At 45.9% G+C, this 25,049-nt stretch overlaps 5 non-coding genes across 5 annotated transcripts; all 5 read left to right on the forward strand.

Annotated features, from left to right (window-relative positions):
• The first annotated feature begins 10,435 nt into the window (after positions 1–10,435).
• On the forward strand, positions 10,436–10,518 carry TRNAL-CAG (transfer RNA leucine (anticodon CAG)). The gene has a single exon. It is a non-coding gene; the product is annotated as a tRNA-Leu (tRNA).
• Positions 10,519–12,866: 2,348 nt separating this feature from the next.
• On the forward strand, positions 12,867–12,949 carry TRNAL-CAG (transfer RNA leucine (anticodon CAG)). The gene has a single exon. It is a non-coding gene; the product is annotated as a tRNA-Leu (tRNA).
• A 4,771-nt stretch (positions 12,950–17,720) lies between these two features.
• TRNAL-CAG (transfer RNA leucine (anticodon CAG)) lies at positions 17,721–17,803 on the forward strand. The gene has a single exon. It is a non-coding gene; the product is annotated as a tRNA-Leu (tRNA).
• Positions 17,804–18,937: 1,134 nt separating this feature from the next.
• TRNAL-CAG (transfer RNA leucine (anticodon CAG)) lies at positions 18,938–19,020 on the forward strand. The gene has a single exon. It is a non-coding gene; the product is annotated as a tRNA-Leu (tRNA).
• A 3,562-nt stretch (positions 19,021–22,582) lies between these two features.
• TRNAL-CAG (transfer RNA leucine (anticodon CAG)) lies at positions 22,583–22,665 on the forward strand. The gene has a single exon. It is a non-coding gene; the product is annotated as a tRNA-Leu (tRNA).
• Positions 22,666–25,049: the final 2,384 nt, after the last annotated feature.

The following is a 25,049-nucleotide window of genomic DNA, read 5'->3' on the forward strand; positions in this document are numbered from 1 at the left end:
AATACACAGAGAATAATATAGAGTCATTGGCCACGAGGAACACCTTCCCTGACCTTTTATTCTCTCCAGTTCCACGTCACCGCGCCTACCATCCAACTCCAAAACTCGGGGGAGACTAACACTCCCTACCTCCCTTGGTGTGCATCATAGGCGTGCCCATGACGAACACAACATTTCTCCTTAACCAATACAAAACAAACATAGCTGCTAAAAAAAAAGATACTATACTAAACCAGTATACAAGAATAGTACACAACAAGAAATGCCACATTCAGTCAATACACCCCGAATCCTTGCAGCCGCGTTGAGCATGGCGGTCGAGGACTCAAACTGTACCGTTCAAGTCCTTGTCTCAGAGGCACTGAGTTGATTGGTATGGAGCCAGGCACCTCCTGATCTGAATCTTGAACTGGCTCCAAATTCTATATGTCCACACCCCCTGTAGTAGATGATTGAGAATTAGTAGCAGTCACCACCGGCCATGTGCACTGGCTCAAAATTCAGCATGTCCACACTCCATGTAGTAGATGATTGAGAATTAGTAGCAGTCACCACCGGATCCACTGTCAGGATGATCCATCCTCTCCTTCATCAGCTTCAGATCCCACTGTTTCCCTGAGCAGGAAGGTCTGGAATTGAAAATACAGAGGACATTAAATAACATTCACTCAGTACATGGCACTCATTTTGGTTTATACGCTCGAAATTGAGCCATGAGCAAAGTGTGAAGAGTGTCAGGATGGCCGAGTGGTCTAAGGCGCTGCGTTCAGGTCGCAGCCTCCCTTGGAGGTGTGGGTTCAAATCTCACTTCTGGCAAGTGTATTTTGCGAGGTGGATACATTTTTGGACTTTTTTTTCCCAAGCACCGTATCAAAAACAATGTCAACAGTTTCTGTAAATTATCGATAAGATCTATTTTCCGTTGCTTGCACTAATTGCCTGAAGTTGGCTAAATCGCAGTAAATCGGTAAAGCAGGAAATCACAGCATCTTCAACAAATCGTGATAGAGGGGCCGAGATAAAGGTTTCGACCCTACATATCAAAAGCGCAGCTGTCAATAGTTCAGCAGGTTCACAGTGCAGAAGGTTCAGTGGCACCAGGGTCCCCTGCGTCCCAATCAGACCTGGTTTTTAACTTCTGTATTCAGGGGATGGGAGGGGTGGGGGTGTTGCGTCGTGCACACACAGTGCCTGTTTTGCAGAGAAGTTTTAATAAATACACAAAGAATAATATGGAGTCTTTGGCCACGAGGAACACCTTCCCCTACCTTTTATTCTCTCCGATTCCACATCACCGCACCTACCATCCAACTCCAAAACTCGGGGGAGACTAACACTCCCTACCTCCCTTGGTGTGCATCATGGGCGTGCCCATGACGAACACAACATTTCTCCTTAACCAATACAAAACAAACATAGCTGCTCAAAAAAAAGATACTATACTAAACCAGTATACAAAAATAGTACACAACAATAAATACCACATTCAGTCAATCCACCCCGAATCCTTGCAGCCGCCTTGAGCATGGCGGTCGAGGACTCAAACTGTACCGTTCAAGTCCTTGTCTCAGGGGCACTGAGTTGATTGGTATGGAGCCAGGCACCTCCTGATCTGAATCTTGAACTGGCTCCAAATTCTGCATGTCCACACCCCCTGTAGTAGATGATTGAGAATTAGTAGCAGTCACCACCGGCCATATGCACTGGCTCAAAATTCTGCAAGTCCACACCCCATGTAGTACATGATTGAGAATTAGTAGCAGTCACCACAGGGTCCACTGTCAGGATGATCCATCCACTCTCCTTCATCAGCTTCAGATCCCACTGTTTCCCTGAGCAGGAAGGTCTGGAATTGAAAATACAGAGGACATTAAATAACATTCACTCAGTACATGGCACTCATTTTGGTTTATAAGCTGGAAATTGAGCCATCAGTCTGGTGTCAAGAGTGTCAGGATTGCCGGGTGGTCTAAGGTGCTGCATTCAGATCACAGTCTCCCTTGGAGATGTGGGTTCAAACCCCTCTTCTGACAAGTGTCTTTGCGAGGTGGATACATTTTTTGACTTTTTTTTCCAAGCACCCTTATCAAAAACAATGTCAACAGTTTCTGTAAATTATCGATAAGATCTATTGTCCGTTGGTTGCACTAATTGCCTGAAGTTGGCTAAATCGCAGTAAATCGGTAAAGCAGGAAATCACAGCATCTTCAACAAATCGTGATAGAGGGGCCGAGATAAAGGTTTCGACCCTACATATCAAAAGCACAGCTGTCCATAGTTCAGCAGGTTCACAGTGCAGAAGGTTCAGTGGCACCAGGGTCCCCTGCGTCCCAATCACAGCTGGTTTTTAATTTCTGTATTCTGGGCATGGGAGGGGTGTGTTGCATCGTGCACACACAGTGCCTGTTTCGCAAATAAGTTTTAATAAATACACAGAGAATAATATAGAGTCATTGGCCACGAGGAACACCTTCCCTGACCTTTTATTCTCTCCGGTTCCACGTCACCGCGCCTACCATCCAACTCCAAAACTCGGGGGAGACTAACACTCCCTACCTCCCTTGGTGTGCATCATAGGCGTGCCCATGACGAACACAACATTTCTCCTTAATCAATACAAAACAAACATAGCTGCTAAAAAAAAAGATACTATACTAAACCAGTATACAAGAATAGTACACAACAAGAAATGCCACATTCAGTCAATCCACCCCGAATCCTTGCAGCCGCGTTGAGCATGGCGGTCGAGGACTCAAACTGTACCGTTCAAGTCCTTGTCTCAGAGGCACTGAGTTGATTGGTATGGAGCCAGGCACCTCCTGATCTGAATCTTGAACTGGCTCCAAATTCTGCATGTCCACACCCCTTGTAGTAGATGATTGAGAATTAGTAGCAGTCACCACCGGCCATGTGCACTGGCTCAAACTTCTGCATGTCCACACCCCAAGTAGTCGATGATTGCGAATTAGTAGCAGTCACCACCGGATTCACTGTCAGGATGATCCATCCTCTCTCCTTCATCAGCTTCAGATCCCACTGTTTCCCTGAGCAGGAAGGTCTGGAATTGAAAATACAGAGGACATTAAACAACATTCACTCAGTACATGGCACTCATTTTGGTTTATAAGCTGGAAATTGAGCCATCAGTGCAGTGTCAGGATGGCCGGGTGGTCTAAGGCGCTGCGTTCAGGTTGCAGTCTCCTTTGGAGGCGTGGATTTGAATCCCACTTCTGACAAGTGTCTTTTGCGAGGTGGATACATTTTTTGACTTTTTTTTCCAAGCACCCGTATCAAAAACAATGTCAACAGTTTCTGTAAATTATCGATAAGATCTATTGTCCGTTGCTTGCACTAATTTCCTGAAGTTGGCTAAATCGCAGTAAATCAGTAAAGCGGGAAATCACAGCATCTTCAACAAATCGTGATAGAGGGGCAGAGATAAAGGTTTCGACCCTACATATCAAGAGCGCAGCTGTCAATAGTTCAGCAGGTTCACAGTGCAGAAGGTTCAGTGGCACCAGGGTCCCCTGCGTCCCAATCATAGCTGGTTTTTAACTTCTGTATTCAGGGCATGAGAGGGGTGTGTTGGATCGTGCACACACGGTGCCTGTTTCGCAGATAAGTTTTATTAAATACACAGAGAATAATATAGAGTCATTGGCCACGAGGAACACCTTCCCTGACCTTTTATTCTCTCCGGTTCCACGTCACCGCGCCTACCATTCAACTCCAAAACTCAGGGGAGACTAACACTCCCTACCTCCCTTGGTGTGCATCATAGGCGTGCCCATGACGAACACAACATTTCTCCTTAACCAATACAAAACAAACATAGCTGCTCAAAAAAAAGATACTATACTAATCCAGTATACAAGAATAGTACACAACAAGAAATGCCACATTCAGTCAATCCACCCCGAATCCTTGCAGCCGCGTTGAGCATGGCGGTCGAGGACTCAAACTGTACCGTTCAAGTCCTTGTCTCAGAGGCACTGAGTTGATTGGTATGGAGCCAGGCACCTCCTGATCTGAATCTTGAACTGGCTCCAAATTCTGCATGTCCACACCCCTTGTAGTAGATGATTGAGAATTAGTAGCAGTCACCACCGGCCATGTGCACTGGCTCAAACTTCTGCATGTCCACACCCCATGTAGTCGATGATTGAGAATTAGTAGCAGTCACCACCGGATTCACTGTCAGGATGATCCATCCTCTCTCCTTCATCAGCTTCAGATCCCACTGTTTCCCTGAGCAGGAAGGTCTGGAATTGAAAATACAGAGGACATTAAACAACATTCACTCAGTACATGGCAGTCATTTTGGTTTATACGCTCGAAATTGAGCCATGAGCGAGGTGTGCAGAGTGTCGGGATGGCCGAGTGGTCTAAGGCGCTGCGTTCAGGTCGCAGCCTCCCTTGGAGGTGTGGGTTTAAATCCCACTTCTGACAAGTGTATTTTGCAAGGTGGATACATTTTTTGACTTTTTTTTCCAAAGCACCGTATCAAAAACAATGTCAACAGTTTCTGTAAATTATCGATAAGATCTATTTTCCGTTGCTTGCACTAATTGCCTGAAGTTGGCTAAATCGCAGTAAATCGGTAAAGCAGGAAATCACAGCATCTTCAACAAATCGTGATAGAGGGGCCGAGATAAAGGTTTCGACCCTACACATCAAAGCGCAGCTGTCAATAGTTCAGCAGGTTCACAGTGCAGAAGGTTCAGTGGCACCAGGGTCCCCAGCGTCCCAATCAGAGCTGGTTTTTAACTTCTGTATTCAGGGGATGGGAGGGGTGGGGGTGTTGCGTCGTGCACACAGAGTGCCTGTTTTGCAGAGAAGTTTTAATAAATACACAAAGAATAATATGGAGTCTTTGGCCACGAGGAACACCTTCCCCTACCTTTTATTCTCTCCGATTCCACATCACCGCACCTACCATCCAACTCCAAAACTCGGGGGAGACTAACACTCCCTACCTCCCTTGGTGTGCATCATGGGCGTGCCCATGACGAACACAACATTTCTCCTTAACCAATACAAAACAAACATAGCTGCTCAAAAAAAAGATACTATACTAATCCAGTATACAAGAATAGTACACAACAATAAATACCACATTCAGTCAATCCACCCCGAATCCTTGCAGCCGCGTTGAGCATGGCGGTCGAGGACTCAAACTGTACCGTTCAAGTCCTTGTCTCAGAGGCACTGAGTTGATTGGTATGGAGCCAGCCACCTCCTGATCTGAATCTTGAACTGGCTCCAAATTCTGCATGTCCACACCCCCTGTAGTAGATGATTGAGAATTAGTAGCAGTCACCACCGGCCATATGCACTGGCTCAAAATTCTGCAAGTCCACACCCCAAGTAGTCGATGATTGAGAATTAGTAGCAGTCACCACCGGATTCACTGTCAGGATGATCCATCCTCTCTCCTTCATCAGCTTCAGATCCCACTGTTTCCCTGAACAGGAAGGTCTGGAATTGAAAATACAGAGGACATTAAACAACATTCACTCAGTACATGGCACTCATTTTGGTTTAGAAGCTGGAAATTGAGCCATCAGTGCAGTGTCAAGAGTGTCAGGATGGCCGAGTGGTCTAAGGCGCTGCTTTCAGGTTGCAGTCTCCTTTGGAGGCGTGGATTTGAATCCCACTTCTGACAAGTTTCTTTTGCGAGGTGGATACATTTTTGGACTTTTTTTTTCCAAGCACCTGTATCAAAAACAATGTCAACAGTTTCTGTAAATTATCGATAAGATCTATTGTCCGTTGCTTGCACTAATTTCCTGAAGTTGGCTAAATCGCAGTAAATCAGTAAAGCGGTAAATCACAGCATCTTCAACAAATCGTGATAGAGGGGCAGAGATAAAGGTTTCGACCCTACATATCAAGAGCGCAGCTGTCAATAGTTCAGCAGGTTCACAGTGCAGAAGGTTCAGTGGCACCAGGGTCACCTGCGTCCCAATCATAGCTGGTTTTTAACTTCTGTATTCAGGGCATGAGAGGGGTGTGTTGCATCGTGCACACACGGTGCCTGTTTCGCAGATAAGTTTTAATAAATACACAGAGAATAATATAGAGTCATTGGCCACGAGGAACCCCTTCCCTGACCTTTTATTCTCTCCGGTTCCACGTCACCGCGCCTACCATCCAACTCCAAAACTCAGGGGAGACTAACACTCCCTACCTGCCTTGGTGTGCATCATAGGCGTGCCCATGACGAACACAACATTTCTCCTTAACCAATACAAAACAAACATAGCTGCTCAAAAAAAAGATACTATACTAATCCAGTATACAAGAATAGTACACAACAAGAAATGCCACATTCAGTCAATCCACCCCGAATCCTTGCAGCCGCGTTGAGCATGGCGGTCGAGGACTCAAACTGTACCGTTCAAGTCCTTGTCTCAGAGGCACTGAGTTGATTAGTATGGAGCCAGGCACCTCCTGATCTGAATCTTGAACTGGCTCCAAATTCTGCATGTCCACACCCCTTGTAGTAGATGATTGAGAATTAGTAGCAGTCACCACCGGCCATGTGCACTGGCTCAAACTTCTGCATGTCCACACCCCATGTAGTCGATGATTGAGAATTAGTAGCAGTCACCACCGGATTCACTGTCAGGATGATCCATCCTCTCTCCTTCATCAGCTTCAGATCCCACTGTTTCCCTGAGCAGGAAGGTCTGGAATTGAAAATACAGAGGACATTAAACAACATTCACTCAGTACATGGCACTCATTTTGGTTTATACGCTCGAAATTGAGCCATGAGCAAGGTGTGCAGAGTGTCAGGATGGCCGAGTGGTCTAAGGCGCTGCGTTCAGGTCGCAGCCTCCCTTGGAGGTGTGGGTTTAAATCCCACTTCTGACAAGTGTATTTTGCAAGGTGGATACATTTTTGGACTTTTTTTTCCCAAGCACCGTATCAAAAACAATGTCAACAGTTTCTGTAAATTATCGATAAGATCTATTTTCCGTTGCTTGCACTAATTGCCTGAAGTTGGCTAAATCGCAGTAAATCGGTAAAGCAGGAAATCACAGCATCTTCAACAAATCGTGATAGAGGGGCCGAGATAAAGGTTTCGACCCTACATATCAAAAGCGCAGATGTCAATAGTTCAGCAGGTTCACAGTGCAGAAGGTTCAGTGGCACCAGGGTCCCCTGCGTCCCAATCACAGCTGGTTTTTAACTTCTGTATTCTGGGCATGGGAGGGGTGTGTTGCATTGTGCACACACAGTGCCTGTTTCGCAAATAAGTTTTAATAAATACACAGAGAATAATATAGAGTCATTGGCCATGAGGAACACCTTCCCTGACCTTTTATTCTCTCCGGTTCCACGTCACCTCGCCTACCATCCAACTACAAAACTCGCGGGAGACTAACACTCCCTACCTCCCTTGGTGTGCATCATAGGCGTGCCCATGACGAACACAACATTTCTCCTTAACCAATACAAAACAAACATAGCTGCTAAAAAAAAAGATACTATACTAAACCAGTATACAAGAATAGTACACAACAAGAAATGCCACATTCAGTCAATCCACCCCGAATCCTTGCAGCCGCGTTGAGCATGGCGGTCGAGGACTCAAACTGTACCGTTCAAGTCCTTGTCTCAGAGGCACTGAGTTGATTGGTATGGAGCCAGGCACCTCCTGATCTGAATCTTGAACTGGCTCCAAATTCTGCATGTCCACACCCCCTGTAGTAGATGATTGAGAATTAGTAGCAGTCACCACCGGCCATGTGCACTGGCTCAAAATTCAGCATGTCCACACCCCATGTAGTAGATGATTGAGAATTAGTAGCAGTCACCACCGGATCCACTGTCAGGATGATCCATCCTCTCTCCTTCATCAGCTTCAGATCCCACTGTTTCCCTGAGCAGGAAGGTCTGGAATTGAAAATACAGAGGACATTAAACAACATTCACTCAGTACATGGCACTCATTTTGGTTTATAAGCTGGAAATTGAGCCATCAGTGCAGTGTCAAGAGTGTCAGGATGGCCGAGTGGTCTAAGGCGCTGCGTTCAGGTCACAGTCTCTTTTGGAGGTGTGGGTTCGAATCCCACTTCTGACAAGTGTCTTTTGCGAGGTGGATACATTTTTGGACTTTTTTTTTCCAAGCACCCGTATCAAAAACAATGTCAACAGTTTCTGTAAATTATCGATAAGATCTATTGTCCGTTGCTTGCACTAATTTCCTGAAGTTGGCTAAATCGCAGTAAATCGGTAAAGCGGGAAATCGCAGCATCTTCAACAAATCGTGATAGAGGGGCAGAGATAAAGGTTTCGACCCTACATATCAAGACCGCATCTGTCAATAGTTCAGCAGGTTCACAGTGCAGAAGGTTCAGTGGCACCAGAGTCCCCTGCGTCCCAATCACAGCTGGTTTTTAACTTCTGTATTCAGGGCATGGGAGGGGTGTGTTGCATCGTGCACACACGGTGCCTGTTTTGCAGATAAGTTTTAATAAATACACAGAGAATAATATAGAGTCATTGGCCACGAGGAACACCTTCCCTGACCTTTTATTCTCTCCGGTTCCACGTCACCGCGCCTACCATCCAACTCCAAAACTCGGGGGAGACTAACACTTCCTACCTCCCTTGGTGTGCATCATAGGCGTGCCCATGACGAACACAACATTTCTCCTTAACCAATACAAAACAAACATAGCTGCTTAAAAAAAAGATACTATACTAATCCAGTATACAAGAAAAGTACAAAACAAAAAATGCCACATTCAGTCAATCCACCCCGAATCCTTGCAGCCGCGTTGAGCATGGCGGTCGAGGACTCAAACTGTACCGTTCAAGTCCTTGTCTCAGAGGCACTGAGTTGATTGGTATGGAGCCAGGCACCTCCTGATCTGAATCTTGAACTGGCTCCAAATTCTGCATGTCCACACCCCCTGTAGTAGATGATTGAGAATTAGTAGCAGTCACCACCGGCCATGTGCACTGGCTCAAAATTCAGCATGTCCACACCCCATGTAGTAGATGATTGAGAATTAGTAGCAGTCACCACAGGGTCCACTGTCAGGATGATCCATCCTCTCTCCTTCATCAGCTTCAGATCCCACTGTTTCCCTGAGCAGGAAGGTCTGGAAATGAAAATACAGAGGACATTAAATAACATTCACTCAGTACATGGCACTCATTTTGGTTTATAAGCTGGAAATTGAGCCATCAGTCTGGTGTCAAGAGTGTCAGGATGGCCGGGTGGTCTAAGGTGCTGCATTCAGGTCACAGTCTCCATTGGAGACGTGGGTTCAAACCCCTCTTCTGACAAGTGTCTTTGCAAGGTGGATACATTTTTGGACTTTTTTTTCCAAGCACCCTTATCAAAAACAATGTCAACAGTTTCTGTAAATTATCGATAAGATCTATTGTCCGTTGGTTGCACTAATTGCCTGAAGTTGGCTAAATCGCAGTAAATCGGTAAAGCAGGAAATCACAGCATCTTCAACAAATCGTGATAGAGGGGCCGAGATAAAGGTTTCGACCCTACATATCAAAAGCACAGCTGTCCATAGTTCAGCAGGTTCACAGTGCAGAAGGTTCAGTGGCACCAGGGTCGCCTGCGTCCCAATCACAGCTGGTTTTTAACTTCTGTATTCTGGGCATGGGAGGGGTGTGTTGCATCGTGCACACACAGTGCCTGTTTCGCAAATAAGTTTTAATAAATACACAGAGAATAATATAGAGTCATTGGCCACGAGGAACACCTTCCCTGACCTTTTATTCTCTCCGGTTCCACGTCACCGCGCCTACCATCCAACTCCAAAACTCGGGGGAGACTAACACTCCCTACCTCCCTTGGTGTGCATCATAGGCGTGCCCATGACGAACACAACATTTCTCCTTAACCAATACAAAACAAACATAGCTGCTAAAAAAAAAGATACTATACTAAACCAGTAAACAAGAATAGTACACAACAAGAAATGCCACATTCAGTCAATACACCCCGAATCCTTGCAGCCGCGTTGAGCATGGCGGTCGAGGACTCAAACTGTACCGTTCAAGTCCTTGTCTCAGAGGCACTGAGTTGATTGGTATGGAGCCAGGCACCTCCTGATCTGAATCTTGAACTGGCTCCAAATTCTACATGTCCACACCCCCTGTAGTAGATGATTGAGAATTAGTAGCAGTCACCACCGGCCATGTGCACTGGCTCAAAATTCAGCATGGCCACACCCCATGTAGTAGATGATTGAGAATTAGTAGCAGTCACCACCGGATCCACTGTCAGGATGATCCATCCTCTCCTTCATCAGCTTCAGATCCCACTGAAGCTCCCTGAGCAGGAAGGTCTGGAATTGAAAATACAGAGGACATTAAATAACATTCACTCAGTACATGGCACTCATTTTGGTTTATACGCTCGAAATTGAGCCATGAGCAAAGTGTGAAGAGTGTCAGGATGGCCGAGTGGTCTAAGGCGCTGCGTTCAGGTCGCAGCCTCCTTTGGAGGTGTGGGTTCGAATCCCACTTCTGACAAGTGTCTTTTGCGAGGTGGATACATTTTTGGACTTTTTTTTCCCAAGCACCCTTATCAAAAACAATGTCAACAGTTTCTGTGAATTATCGATAAGATCTATTGTCCGTTGCTTGCACTAATTTCCTGAAGTTGGCTAAATCGCAGTAAATCGGTAAAGCAGGAAATCACAGCATCTTCAACAAATCGTGACAGAGGAGCCGACATAAAGGTTTCGACCCTACATATCAAAAGCGCAGCTGTCAATAGTTCAGCAGGTTCACAGTGCAGAAGGTTCAGTGGCACCAGGGTCCCCTGCGTCCCAATCACAGCTGGTTTTTAACTTCTGTATTCAGGGGATGGGAGGGGTGGGGGTGTTGCGTTGTGCACACACAGTGCCTGTTTTGCAGAGAAGTTTTAATAAATACACAAAGAATAATATGGAGTCTTTAGCCACGAGGAACACCTTCCCCTACCTTTTATTCTCTCCGATTCCACATCACCGCACCTACCATCCAACTCCAAAACTCGGGGGAGACTAACACTCCCTACCTCCCTTGGTGTGCATCATGGGCGTGCCCGTGACGAACACAACATTTCTCCTTAACCAATACAAAACAAACATAGCTGCTCAAAAAAAAGATACTATACTAATCCAGTATACAAGAATAGTACACAACAATAAATACCACATTCAGTCAATCCACCCCGAATCCTTGCAGCCGCGTTGAGCATGGCGGTCGAGGTCTCAAACTGTACCGTTCAAGTCCTTGTCTCAGAGGCACTGAGTTGATTGGTATGGAGCCAGGCACCTCCTGATCTGAATCTTGAACTGGCTCCAAATTCTGCATGTCCACACCCCCTGTAGTAGATGATTGAGAATTAGTAGCAGTCACCACCGGCCATATGCACTGGCTCAAAATTCTGCAAGTCCACACCCCATGTAGTAGATGATTGAGAATTAGTAGCAGTCACCACAGGGTCCACTGTCAGGATGATCCATCCTCTCTCCTTCATCAGCTTCAGATCCCACTGTTTCCCTGAGCAGGAAGGTCTGGAATTGAAAATACAGAGGACATTAAATAACATTCACTCAGTACATGGCACTCATTTTGGTTTATAAGCTGGAAATTGAGCCATCAGTCTGGTGTCAAGAGTGTCAGGATGGCCGGGTGGTCTAAGGTGCTGCATTCAGGTCACAGTCATCCTTGGAGATGTGGGTTCAAACCCCTCTTCTGACAAGTGTCTTTGCGAGGTGGATACATTTTTGGACTTTTTTTTTCCAAGCACCCGTATCAAAAACAATGTCAACAGTTTCTGTAAATTATCGATAAGATCTATTGACCGTTGCTTGCACTAATTTCCTGAAGTTGGCTAAATCGCAGTAAATCGGTAAAGCGGGAAATCGCAGCATCTTCAACAAATCGTGATAGAGGGGCAGAGATAAAGGTTTCGACCCTACATATCAAGACCGCATCTGTCAATAGTTCAGCAGGTTCACAGTGCAGAAGGTTCAGTGGCACCAGAGTCCCCTGCGTCCCAATCACAGCTGGTTTTTAACTTCTGTATTCAGGGCATGGGAGGGGTGTGTTGCATTGTGCACACACGGTGCCTGTTTTGCAGATAAGTTTTAATAAATACACAGAGAATAATATAGAGTCATTGGCCACGAGGAACACCTTCCCTGACCTTTTATTCTCTCCGGTTCCACGTCACCGCGCCTACCATCCAACTCCAAAACTCGGGGGAGACTAACACTCCCTACCTCCCTTGGTGTGCATCATAGGCGTGCCCATGACAAACACAACATTTCTCCTTAACCAATACAAAACAAACATAGCTGCTCAAAAAAAAGATACTATACTAATCCAGTATACAAGAATAGTACACAACAAGAAATGCCACATTCAGTCAATCCACCCCGAATCCTTGCAGCCGCGTTGAGCATGGCGGTCGAGGACTCAAACTGTACCGTTCAAGTCCTTGTCTCAGAGGCACTGAGTTGATTGGTATGGAGCCAGGCACCTCCTGATCTGAATCTTGAACTGGCTCCAAATTCTGCATGTCCACACCCCTTGTAGTAGATGATTGAGAATTAGTTGCAGTCACCACCAGCCATGTGCACTGGCTCAAACTTCTGCATGTCCACACCCCAAGTAGTCGATGATTGCGAATTAGTAGCAGTCACCACCGGATTCACTGTCAGGATGATCCATCCTCTCTCCTTCATCAGCTTCAGATCCCACTGTTTCCCTGAGCAGGAAGGTCTGGAATTGAAAATACAGAGGACATTAAACAACATTCACTCAGTACAGGGCACTCATTTTGGTTTATAAGCTGGAAATTGAGCCATCAGTGCAGTGTCAAGAGTGTCAGGATGGCCGAGTGGTCTAAGGTGCTGCGTTCAGGTCGCAGCCTCCCTTGGAGGTGTGGGTTCAAATCCCACTTCTGACAAGTGTATTTTGCGAGGTGGATACATTTTTGGACTTTTTTTTCCCAAGCACCGTATCAAAAACAATGTCAACAGTTTCTGTAAATTATCGATAAGATCTATTTTCCGTTGCTTGCACTAATTGCCTGAAGTTGGCTAAATCGCAGTAAATCGGTAAAGCAGGAAATCACAGCATCTTCAACAAATCGTGATAGAGGGGCCGAGATAAAGGTTTCGACCCTACATATCAAAAGCGCAGCTGTCAATAGTTCAGCAGGTTCACAGTGCAGAAGGTTCAGTGGCACCAGGGTCCCCTGCGTCCCAATCAGAGCTGGTTTTTAACTTCTGTATTCAGGGGATGGGAGGGGTGGGGGTGTTGCGTCGTGCACACACAGTGCCTGTTTTGCAGAGAAGTTTTAATAAATACACAAAGAATAATATGGAGTCTTTGGCCACGAGGAACACCTTCCCCTACCTTTTATTCTCTCCGATTCCAAATCACCGCACCTACCATCCAACTCCAAAACTCGGGGGAGACTAACACTCCCTACCTCCCTTGGTGTGCATCATGGGCGTGCCCATGACGAACACAACATTTCTCCTTAACCAATACAAAACAAACATAGCTGCTCAAAAAAAAGATACTATACTAATCCAGTATACAAGAATAGTACACAACAATAAATACCACATTCAGTCAATCCACCCCGAATCCTTGCAGCCGCGTTGAGCATGGCGGTCGAGGACTCAAACTGTACCGTTCAAGTCCTTGTCTCAGAGGCACTGAGTTGATTGGTATGGAGCCAGGCACCTCCTGATCTGAATCTTGAACTGGCTCCAAATTCTGCATGTCCACACCCCCTGTAGTAGATGATTGAGAATTAGTAGCAGTCACCACCGGCCATATGCACTGGCTCAAAATTCTGCAAGTCCACACCCCATGTAGTAGATGATTGAGAATTAGTAGCAGTCACCACAGGGTCCACTGTCAGGATGATCCATCCTCTCTCCTTCATCAGCTTCAGATCCCACTGTTTCCCTGAGCAGGAAGGTCTGGAAATGAAAATACAGAGGACATTAAATAACATTCACTCAGTACATGGCACTCATTTTGGTTTATAAGCTGGAAATTGAGCCATCAGTCTGGTGTCAAGAGTGTCAGGATGGCCGGGTGGTCTAAGGTGCTGCATTCAGGTCACAGTCTCCCTTGGAGACGTGGGTTCAAACCCCTCTTCTGACAAGTGTCTTTGCGAGGTGGATACATTTTTGGACTTTTTTTTCCAAGCACCCTTATCAAAAACAATGTCAAGAGTTTCTGTAAATTATCGATAAGATCTATTGGCCGTTGGTTGCACTAATTGCCTGAAGTTGGCTAAATCGCAGTAAATCGGTAAAGCAGGAAATCACAGCATCTTCAACAAATCGTGATAGAGGGGCCGAGATAAAGGTTTCGACCCTACATATCAAAAGCACAGCTGTCCATAGTTCAGCAGGTTCACAGTGCAGAAGGTTCAGTGGCACCAGGGTCGCCTGAGTCCCAATCACAGCTGGTTTTTAACTTCTGTATTCTGGGCATGGGAGGGGTGTGTTGCATCGTGCACACACAGTGCCTGTTTCGCAAATAAGTTTTAATAAATACACAGAGAATAATATAGAGTCATTGGCCACGAGGAACACCTTCCCTGACCTTTTATTCTCTCCAGTTCCACGTCACCGCGCCTACCATCCAACTCCAAAACTCGGGGGAGACTAACACTCCCTACCTCCCTTGGTGTGCATCATAGGCGTGCCCATGACGAACACAACATTTCTCCTTAACCAATACAAAACAAACATAGCTGCTAAAAAAAAAGATACTATACTAAACCAGTATACAAGAATAGTACACAACAAGAAATGCCACATTCAGTCAATACACCCCGAATCCTTGCAGCCGCGTTGAGCATGGCGGTCGAGGACTCAAACTGTACCGTTCAAGTCCTTGTCTCAGAGGCACTGAGTTGATTGGTATGGAGCCAGGCACCTCCTGATCTGAATCTTGAACTGGCTCCAAATTCTACATGTCCACACCCCCTGTAGTAGATGATTGAGTATTAGTAGCAGTCACCACCGGCCATGTGCACTGGCTCAAAATTCAGCATGTCCACACTCCATGTAGTAGATGATTGAGAATTAGTAGCAGTCACCACCGGATCCACTGTCAGGATGATCCATCCTCTCCTTCATCAGCTTCAGATCCCACTGTTTCCCTGAGCAGGAAGGTCTGGAATTGAAAATACAGAGGACATTAAATAACATTCACTCAGTACATGGCACTCATTTTGGTTTATACGCTCGAAATTGAGCCATGAGCAAAGTGTGAAGAGTGTCAGGATGGCCGAGAGGTCTAAGGCGCTGCGTTCAGGTCGCAGCCTCCCTTGGAGGTGTGGGTTCAAATCCCACTTCTGGCAAGTGTATTTTGCGAGGTGGATACATTTTTGGACTTTTTTTTCCCAAGCACCGTATCAAAAACAATGTCAACAGTTTCTGTAAATTATCGATAAGATCTATTTTCCGTTGCTTGCACTAATTGCCTGAAGTTGGCTAAATCGCAGTAAATCGGTAAAGCAGGAAATCACAGCATCTTCAACAAATCGTGATAGAGGGGCCGAGATAAAGGTTTCGACCCTACATATCAAAAGCGCAGCTGTCAATAGTTCAGCAGGTTCACAGTGCAGAAGGTTCAGTGGCACCAGGGTCCCCTGCGTCCCAATCAGACCTGGTTTTTAGCTTCTGTATTCAGGGGATGGGAGGGGTGGGGGTGTTGCGTCGTGCACACACAGTGCCTGTTTTGCAGAGAAGTTTTAATAAATACACAAAGAATAATATGGAGTCTTTGGCCACGAGGAACACCTTCCCCTACCTTTTATTCTCTCCGATTCCACATCACCGCACCTACCATCCAACTCCAAAACTCGGGGGAGACTAACACTCCCTACCTCCCTTGGTGTGCATCATGGGCGTGCCCATGACGAACACAACATTTCTCCTTAACCAATACAAAACAAACATAGCTGCTCAAAAAAAAGATACTATACTAAACCAGTATACAAAAATAGTACACAACAATAAATACCACATTCAGTCAATCCACCCCGAATCCTTGCAGCCGCGTTGAGCATGGCGGTCGAGGACTCAAACTGTACCGTTCAAGTCCTTGTCTCAGAGGCACTGAGTTGATTGGTATGGAGCCAGGCACCTCCTGATCTGAATCTTGAACTGGCTCCAAATTCTGCATGTCCACACCCCCTGTAGTAGATGATTGAGAATTAGTAGCAGTCACCACCGGCCATATGCACTGGCTCAAAATTCTGCAAGTCCACACCCCATGTAGTAGATGATTGAGAATTAGTAGCAGTCACCACAGGGTCCACTGTCAGGATGATCCATCCTCTCTCCTTCATCAGCTTCAGATCCCACTGTTTCCCTGAGCAGGAAGGTCTGGAAATGAAAATACAGAGGACATTAAATAACATTCACTCAGTACATGGCACTCAGTTTGGTTTATAAGCTGGAAATTGAGCCATCAGTCTGGTGTCAAGAGTGTCAGGATGGCCGGGTGGTCTAAGGTGCTGCATTCAGGTCACAGTCTCCCTTGGAGACATGGGTTCAAACCCCTCTTCTGACAAGTGTCTTTGCGAGGTGGATACATTTTTGGACTTTTTTTTCCAAGCACCCTTATCAAAAACAATGTTAACAGTTTCTGTAAATTATCGATAAGATCTATTGTCCGTTGCTTGCACTAATTGCCTGAAGTTGGCTAAATCGCAGTAAATCGGTAAAGCAGGAAATCACAGCATCTTCAACAAATCGTGATAGAGGGGCCGAGATAAAGGTTTCGACCCTACATATCAAATGCACAGCTGTCCATAGTTCAGCAGGTTCACAGTGCAGAAGGTTCAGTGGCACCAGGGTCGCCTGCGTCCCAATCACAGCTGGTTTTTAACTTCTGTATTCTGGGCATGGGAGGGGTGTGTTGCATCGTGCACACACAGTGCCTGTTTCGCAAATAAGTTTTAATAAATACACAGAGAATAATATAGAGTCATTGGCCACGAGGAACACCTTCCCTGACCTTTTATTCTCTCCGGTTCCACGTCACCGCGCCTACCATCCAACTCCAAAACTCGGGGGAGACTAACACTCCCTACCTCCCTTGGTGTGCATCATAGGCGTGCCCATGACGAACACAACATTTCTCCTTAACCAATACAAAACAAACATAGCTGCTAAAAAAAAAGATACTATACTAAACCAGTATACAAGAATAGTACACAACAAGAAATGCCACATTCAGTCAATCCACACCGAATCCGTGCAGCCGCGTTGAGCATGGCGGTCGAGGACTCAAACTGTACCGTTCAAGTCCTTGTCTCAGAGGCACTGAGTTGATTGGTATGGAGCCAGGCACCTCCTGATCTGAATCTTGAACTGGCTCCAAATTCTGCATGTCCACACCCCCTGTAGTAGATGATTGAGAATTAGTAGCTGTCACCACCGGCCATGTGCACTGGCTCAAAATTCAGCATGTCCACACCCCATGTAGTAGATGATTGAGAATTAGTAGCAGTCACCACCGGATCCACTGTCAGGATGATCCATCCTCTCCTTCATCAGCTTCAGATCCCACTGTTTCCCTGAGCAGGAAGGTCTGGAATTGAAAATACAGAGGACATTAAATAACATTCACTCAGTACATGGCACTCATTTTGGTTTATATGCTCGAAATTGAGCCATGAGCAAAGTGTGAAGAGTGTCAGGATGGCCGAGTGGTCTAAGGCGCTGCGTTCAGGTCGCAGCCTCCCTTGGAGGTGTGGGTTCAAATCCCACTTCTGACAAGTGTATTTTACGAGGTGGATACATTTTTGGACTTTTTTTTCCCTAGCACCGTATCAAAAACAATGTCAACAGTTTCTGTAAATTATCGATAAGATCTATTTTCCGTTGCTTGCACTAATTGCCTGAAGTTGGCTAAATCGCAGTAAATCGGTAAAGCAGGAAATCACAGCATCTTCAACAAATCGTGATAGAGGGGCCGAGATAAAGGTTTCGACCCTACATATCAAAAGCGCAGCTGTCAATAGTTCAGCAGGTTCACAGTGCAGAAGGTTCAGTGGCACCAGGGTCCCCTGCGTCCCAATCAGACCTGGTTTTTAACTTCTGTATTCAGGGGATGGGAGGGGTGGGGGTGTTGCGTCGTGCACACACAGTGCCTGTTTTGCAGAGAAGTTTTAATAAATACACAAAGAATAATATGGAGTCTTTGGCCACGAGGAACACCTTCCCCTACCTTTTATTCTCTCCGATTCCACATCACCGCACCTACCATCCAACTCCAAAACTCGGGGGAGACTAACACTCCCTACCTCCCTTGGTGTGCATCATGGGCGTGCCCATGACGAACACAACATTTCTCCTTAACCAATACAAATCAAACATAGCTGCTAAAAAAAAAGATACTATACTAAACCAGTATACAAGAATAGTACACAACAAGAAATGCCACATTCATTCAATCCACCCCGAATCCTTGCAGCCGCGTTGAGCATGGCGGTCGAGGACTCAAACTGTACCGTTCAAGTCCTTGTCTCAGAGGCACTGAGTTGATTGGTATGGAGCCAGGCACCTCCTGATCTGAATCTTGAACTGGCTCCAAATTCTGCATGTCCACACCCCCTGTAGTAGATGATTGAGAATTAGTAGCAGTCACCACCGGCCATGTGCACTGGCTCAAAATTGAGCATGTCCACACCCCATGTAATAGATGATTGAGAATTAGTAGCAGTCACCACCGGATCCACTGTCAGGATGATCCATCCTCTCTCCTTCATCAGCTTCAGATCCCACTGTTTCCCTGAGCAGGAAGGTCTGGAATTGAAAATACAGAGGACATTAAACAACATTCACTCAGTACATGGCACTCATTTTGGTTTATAAGCTGTAAATTGAGCCATCAGTGCAGTGTCAAGAGTGTCAGGATTGCCGAGTGGTCTAAGGCGCTGCGTTCAGGTCGCAGTCTCCTTTGGAGGCGTGGGTTCGAATCCCACTTCTGACAAGTGTCTTTTGCGAGGTGGATATATTTTTGGACTCTTTTTTTTCCAAGCACCCGCATCAAAAACAATGTCAACAGTTTCTGTAAATTATCAATAAGATCTATTGTCCGTTGCTTGCACTAATTTCCTGAAGTTGGCTAAATCGCAGTAAATCGGTAAAGCGGGAAATCACAGCATCTTCAACAAATCGTGATAGAGGGGCAGAGATGAAGGTTTCGACCCTACATATCAAGAGCGCAGCTGTCAATAGTTCAGCAGGTTCACAGTGCAGAAGGTTCAGTGGCACCATGGTCCCCTGCGTCCCAATCACAGCTGGTTTTTAACTTCTGTATTCAGGGCATGGGAGGGGTGTGTTGCATCGTGCACACACGGTGCCTGTTTCGCAGATAAGTTTTAATAAATATACAGAGAATAATATAGAGTCATTGGCCACGAGGAACACCTTCCCTGACCTTTTATTCTCTCCGGTTCCACGTCACCGCGCCTACCATCCAACTCCAAAACTCGGGGAGACTAACACTCCCTACCTCCCTTGGTGTGCATCATAGGCGTGCCCATGACGAACACAACATTTCTCCTTAACCAATACAAAACAAACATAGCTGCTCAAAAAAAAGATACTATACTAATCCAGTATACAAGAATAACACACAACAAGAAATGCCACATTCAGTCAATCCACCCCGAATCCTTGCAGCCGCGTTGAGCATGGCGGTCGAGGACTCAAACTGTACCGTTCAAGTCCTTGTCTCAGAGGCACTGAGTTGATTGGTTTGGAGCCAGGCACCTCCTGATCTGAATCTTGAACTGGCTCCAAATTCTGCATGTCCACACCCCCTGTAGTAGATGATTGAGAATTAGTAGCAGTCACCACCGACCATGTGCACTGGCTCAAAATTCAGCATGTCCACACCCCATGTAGTCGATGATTGAGAATTAGTAGCAGTCACCACCGGATTTACTGTCAGGATGATCCATCCTCTCTCCTTCATCAGCTTCAGATCCCACTGTTTCCCTGAGCAGGAAGGTCTGGAATTGAAAATACAGAGGACATTAAACAACATTCACTCAGTACATGGCACTCATTTTGGTTTATATGCTCGAAATTGAGCCATGAGGGAGGTGTGAAGAGTGTCAGGATGGCCGAGTGGTCTAAGGTGCTGCGTTCAGGTCACAGCCTCCCTTGAAGGTGTGGGTTCAAATCCCACTTCTGACAAGTGTATTTTGCGAGGTGGATACATTTTTGTACTTTTTTTTCCCAAGCACCGTATCAAAAACAATGTCAACAGTTTCTGTAAATTATCGATAAGATCTATTTTCCGTTGCTTGCACTAATTGCCTGAAGTTGGCTAAATCGCAGTAAATCGGTAAAGCAGGAAATCACAGCATCTTCAACAAATCGTGATAGAGGGGCCAAGATAAAGGTTTCGACCCTACATATCAAAAGCGCAGCAGTCAATAGTTCAGCAGGTTCACAGTGCAGAAGGTTCAGTGGCACCAGGGTCCCCTGCGTCCCAATCACAGCTGGTTTTTAACTTCTGTATTCAGGGGATGGGAGGGGTGGGGGTGTTGCGTCGTGCACACACAGTGCCTGTTTTGCAGAGAGGTTTTAATAAATACACAAAGAATAATATGGAGTCTTTAGCCACGAGGAACACCTTCCCCTACCTTTTATTCTCTCTGATTCCACATCACCGCACCTACCATCCAACTCCAAAACTCGGGGGAGACTAACACTCCCTACCTCCCTTGGTGTGCATCATGGGCGTGCCCATGACGAACACAACATTTCGCCTTAACCAATACAAAACAAACATAGCTGCTCAAAAAAAAGATACTATACTAATCCAGTATACAAGAATAGTACACAACAATAAATACCACATTCAGTCAATCCACCCCGAATCCTTGCAGCCGCGTAGAGCATGGCGGTCGAGGACTCAAACTGTACAGTTCAAGTCCTTGTCTCAGAGGCACTGAGTTGATTGGTATGGAGCCAGGCACCTCCTGATCTGAATCTTGAACTGGCTCCAAATTCTGCATGTCCACACCCCCTGTAGTAGATGATTGAGAATTAGTAGCAGTCACCACCGGCCATATGCACTGGCTCAAAATTCTGCAAGTCCACACCCCATGTAGTAGATGATTGAGAATTAGTAGCAGTCACCACAGGGTCCACTGTCAGGATGATCCATCCTCTCTCCTTCATCAGCTTCAGATCCCACTGTTTCCCTGAGCAGGAAGGTCTGGAATTGAAAATACAGAGGACATTAAATAACATTCACTCAGTACATGGCACTCATTTTGGTTTATAAGCTGGAAATTGAGCCATCAGTCTGGTGTCAAGAGTGTCAGGATGGCCGCGTGGTCCAAGGTGCTCCATTCAGGTCACAATCTCCCTTGGAGATGTGGGTTCAAACCCCTCCTCTGACAAGTGTCTTTTGCGACCTGGATACATTTTTGGACTTTTTTTTTCCAAGCACCCTTATCAAAAACAATGTGAACAGTTTCTGTAAATTATCGATAAGATCTATTGTCCGTTGCTTGCACTAATTGCCTGAAGTTGGCTAAATCGCAGTAAATCGGTAAAGCAGGAAATCACAGCATCTTCAACAAATCGTGATAGAGGGGCCGAGATAAAGGTTTCGACCCTACATATCAAAAGCACAGCTGTCAATAGTTCAGCAGGTTCACAGTGCAGAAGGTTCATTGGCACCAGGGTCCCCTGCGTCCCAATCACAGCTGGTTTTTAACTTCTGTATTCAGGGCACGGGAGGGGTGTGTTGCATCGTGCACACATGGTGCCTATTTCGCAGATAAGTTTTAATAAATACACAGAGAATAATATAGAGTCATTGGCCACGAGGAACACCTTCCATGACCTTTTATTCTCTCCGGTTCCACGTCACCGCGCCTACCATCCAACTCCAAAACTTGGGGGAGACTAACACTCCCTACCTCCCTTGGTGTGCATCATAGGCGTGCCCATGACGAACACAACATTTCTCCTTAACCAATACAAAACAAACATAGCTGCTCAAAAAAAAGATACTATACTAAACCAGTATACAAGAATAGTACACAACAAGAAATGCCACATTCAGTCAATCCACCCTGAATCCTTGCAGCCGCGTTGAGCATGGCAGTCGAGGACTCAAACTGTACCGTTCAAGTCCTTGTCTCAGAGGCACTGAGTTGATTGGTATGGAGCCAGGCACCTCCTGATCTGAATCTTGAACTGGCTCCAAATTCTGCATGTCCACACCCCCTGTAGTAGATGATTGAGAATTAGTAGCAGTCACCACCGGCCATGTGCACTGGCTCAAAATTCAGCATGTCCACACCCCATGTAGTAGATGATTGAGAATTAGTAGCAGTCACCATCGGATCCACTGTCAGGATGATCCATCCTCTCTCCTTCATCAGCTTCAGATCCCACTGTTTCCCTGAGCAGGAAGGTCTGGAATTGAAAATACAGAGGACATTAAACAACATTCACTCAGTACATGGCACTCATTTTGGTTTCTAAGCTGGAAATTGAGCCATCAGTGCAGTGTCAAGAGTGTCAGGATGGCCGAGTGGTCTAAGGTGCTGCGTTCAGGTCGCAGCCTCCCTTGGAGGTGTGGGTTCAAATCCCACTTCTGACAAGTGTATTTTGCGAGGTGGATACATTTTTGGAATTTTTTTTCCCAAGCACCGTATCAAAACAATGTCAACAGTTTCTGTAAATTATCGATAAGATCTATTTTCCGTTGCTTGCACTAATTGCCTGAAGTTGGCTAAATCGCAGTAAATCGGTAAAGCAGGAAATCACAGCATCTTCAACAAATCGTGATAGAGGGGCCGAGATAAAGGTTTCGACCCTACATATCAAAAGCACTGCTGTCAATAGTTCAGCAGGATCACAGTGCAGAAGGTTCAGTGGCACCAGGGTCCCCTGTGTCCCAATCACAGCTGGTTTTTAACTTCTGTATTCAGGGCATGGGAGGGGTGTGTTGCATCGTGCACACACGGTGCCTGTTTCGCCGATAAGTTTTAATAAATACACAGAGAATAATATAGAGTCATTGGCCACGAGGAACACCTTCCCTGACCTTTTATTCTCTCCGGTTCCACGTCACCGCGCCTACCATCCAACTCCAAAACTCGGGGGAGACTAACACTCCCTACCTCCCTTGGTGTGCATCATAGGCGTGCCCATGACGAACACAACATTTCTCCTTAACCAATACAAAACAAACATAGCTGCTCAAAAAAAAGATACTATACTAATCCAGTATACAAGAATAGTACACAACAAGAAATGCCACATTCAGTCAATCCACCCCGAATCCTTGCAGCCGCGTTGAGCATGGCGGTCGAGGACTCAAACTGTACCGTTCAAGTCCTTGTCTCAGAGGCACTGAGTTGATTGGTATGGAGCCAGGCACCTCCTGATCTGAATCTTGAACTGGCTCCAAATTCTGCATGTCCACACCCCTTGTAGTAGATTATTGAGAATTAGTAGCAGTCACCACCGGCCATGTGCACTGGCTCAAACTTCTGCATGTCCACACCCCAAGTAGTCGATGACTGCGAATTAGTAGCAGTCACCACCGGATTCACTGTCAGGATGATCCATCCTCTCTCCTTCATCAGCTTCAGATCCCACTGTTTCCCTGAGCAGGAAGGTCTGGAATTGAAAATACAGAGGACATTAAACAACATTCACTCAGTACATGGCACTCATTTTGGTTTATAAGCTGGAAATTGAGCCATCAGTGCAGTGTCAAGAGTGTCAGGATGGGCGAGTGGACTAAGGCTCTGTGTTCAGGTTGCAGTCTCCTTTGGAGGCGTGGGTTCGAATCCCACTTCTGACAAGTGTCTTTTGCGAGGTGGATACATTTTTGGACTTTTTTTTTTCCAAGCACCCGTATCAAAAACAATGTCAACAGTTTCTGTAAATTATCGATAAGATCTATTGTCCGTTGCTTGCACTAATTTCCTGAAGTTGGCTAAATCGCAGTAAATCGGTAAAGCGGGAAATCACAGCATCTTCAACAAATCGTGATAGAGGGGCAGAGATAAAGGTTTCGACCCTACATATCAAGAGCGCAGCTGTCAATAGTTCAGCAGGTTCACAGTGCAGAAGGTTCAGTGGCACCAGGGTCCCCTGCGTCCCAATCACAGTTGGTTTTTAACTTCTGTATTCAGGGCATGGGAGGGGTGTGTTGCATCGTGCACACACGGTGCCTGTTTCGCAGATAAGTTTTAATAAATACACAGAGAATAATATAGAGTCATTGGCCACGAGGAACACCTTCCCTGACCTTTTATTCTCTCTGGTTCCACGTCACCGCGCCTACCATCCAACTCCAAAACTCAGGGGAGACTAACACTCCCTACCTCCCTTGGTGTGCATCATAGGCGTGCCCATTACGAACACAACATTTCTCCTTAACCAATACAAAACAAACATAGCTGCTCAAAAAAAAGATACTATACTAATCCAGTATACAAGAATAGTACACAACAAGAAATGCCACATTCAGTCAATCCACCCCGAATCCTTGCAGCCGCGTTGAGCATGGCGGTCAAGGACTCAAACTGTACCGTTCAAGTCCTTGTCTCAGAGGCACTGAGTTGATTGGTATGGAGCCAGGCACCTCTTGATCTGAATCTTGAACTGGCTCCAAATTCTTCATGTCCACACCCCTTGTAGTAGATGATTGAGAATTAGTAGCAGTCACCACCGGCCATGTGCACTGGCTCAAAATTCAGCATGTCCACACCCCATGTAGTCGATGATTGAGAATTAGTAGCAGTCACCACCGGATTCACTGTCAGGATGATCCATCCTCTCTCCTTCATCAGCTTCAGATCCCACTGTTTGCCTGAGCAGGAAGGTCTGGAATTGAAAATACAGAGGACATTAAACAACATTCACTCAGTACATGGCACTCATTTTGGTTTATAAGCTGGAAATTGAGCCATCAGTGCAGTGTCAAGAGTGTCAGGATGGCCAAGTGGTCTAAGGTGCTGCGTTCAGGTC

This window comes from Pleurodeles waltl, unplaced genomic scaffold, assembly GCF_031143425.1.
Source record: "Pleurodeles waltl isolate 20211129_DDA unplaced genomic scaffold, aPleWal1.hap1.20221129 scaffold_39, whole genome shotgun sequence".
Taxonomy (NCBI): Eukaryota; Metazoa; Chordata; class Amphibia; order Caudata; family Salamandridae; genus Pleurodeles; species Pleurodeles waltl.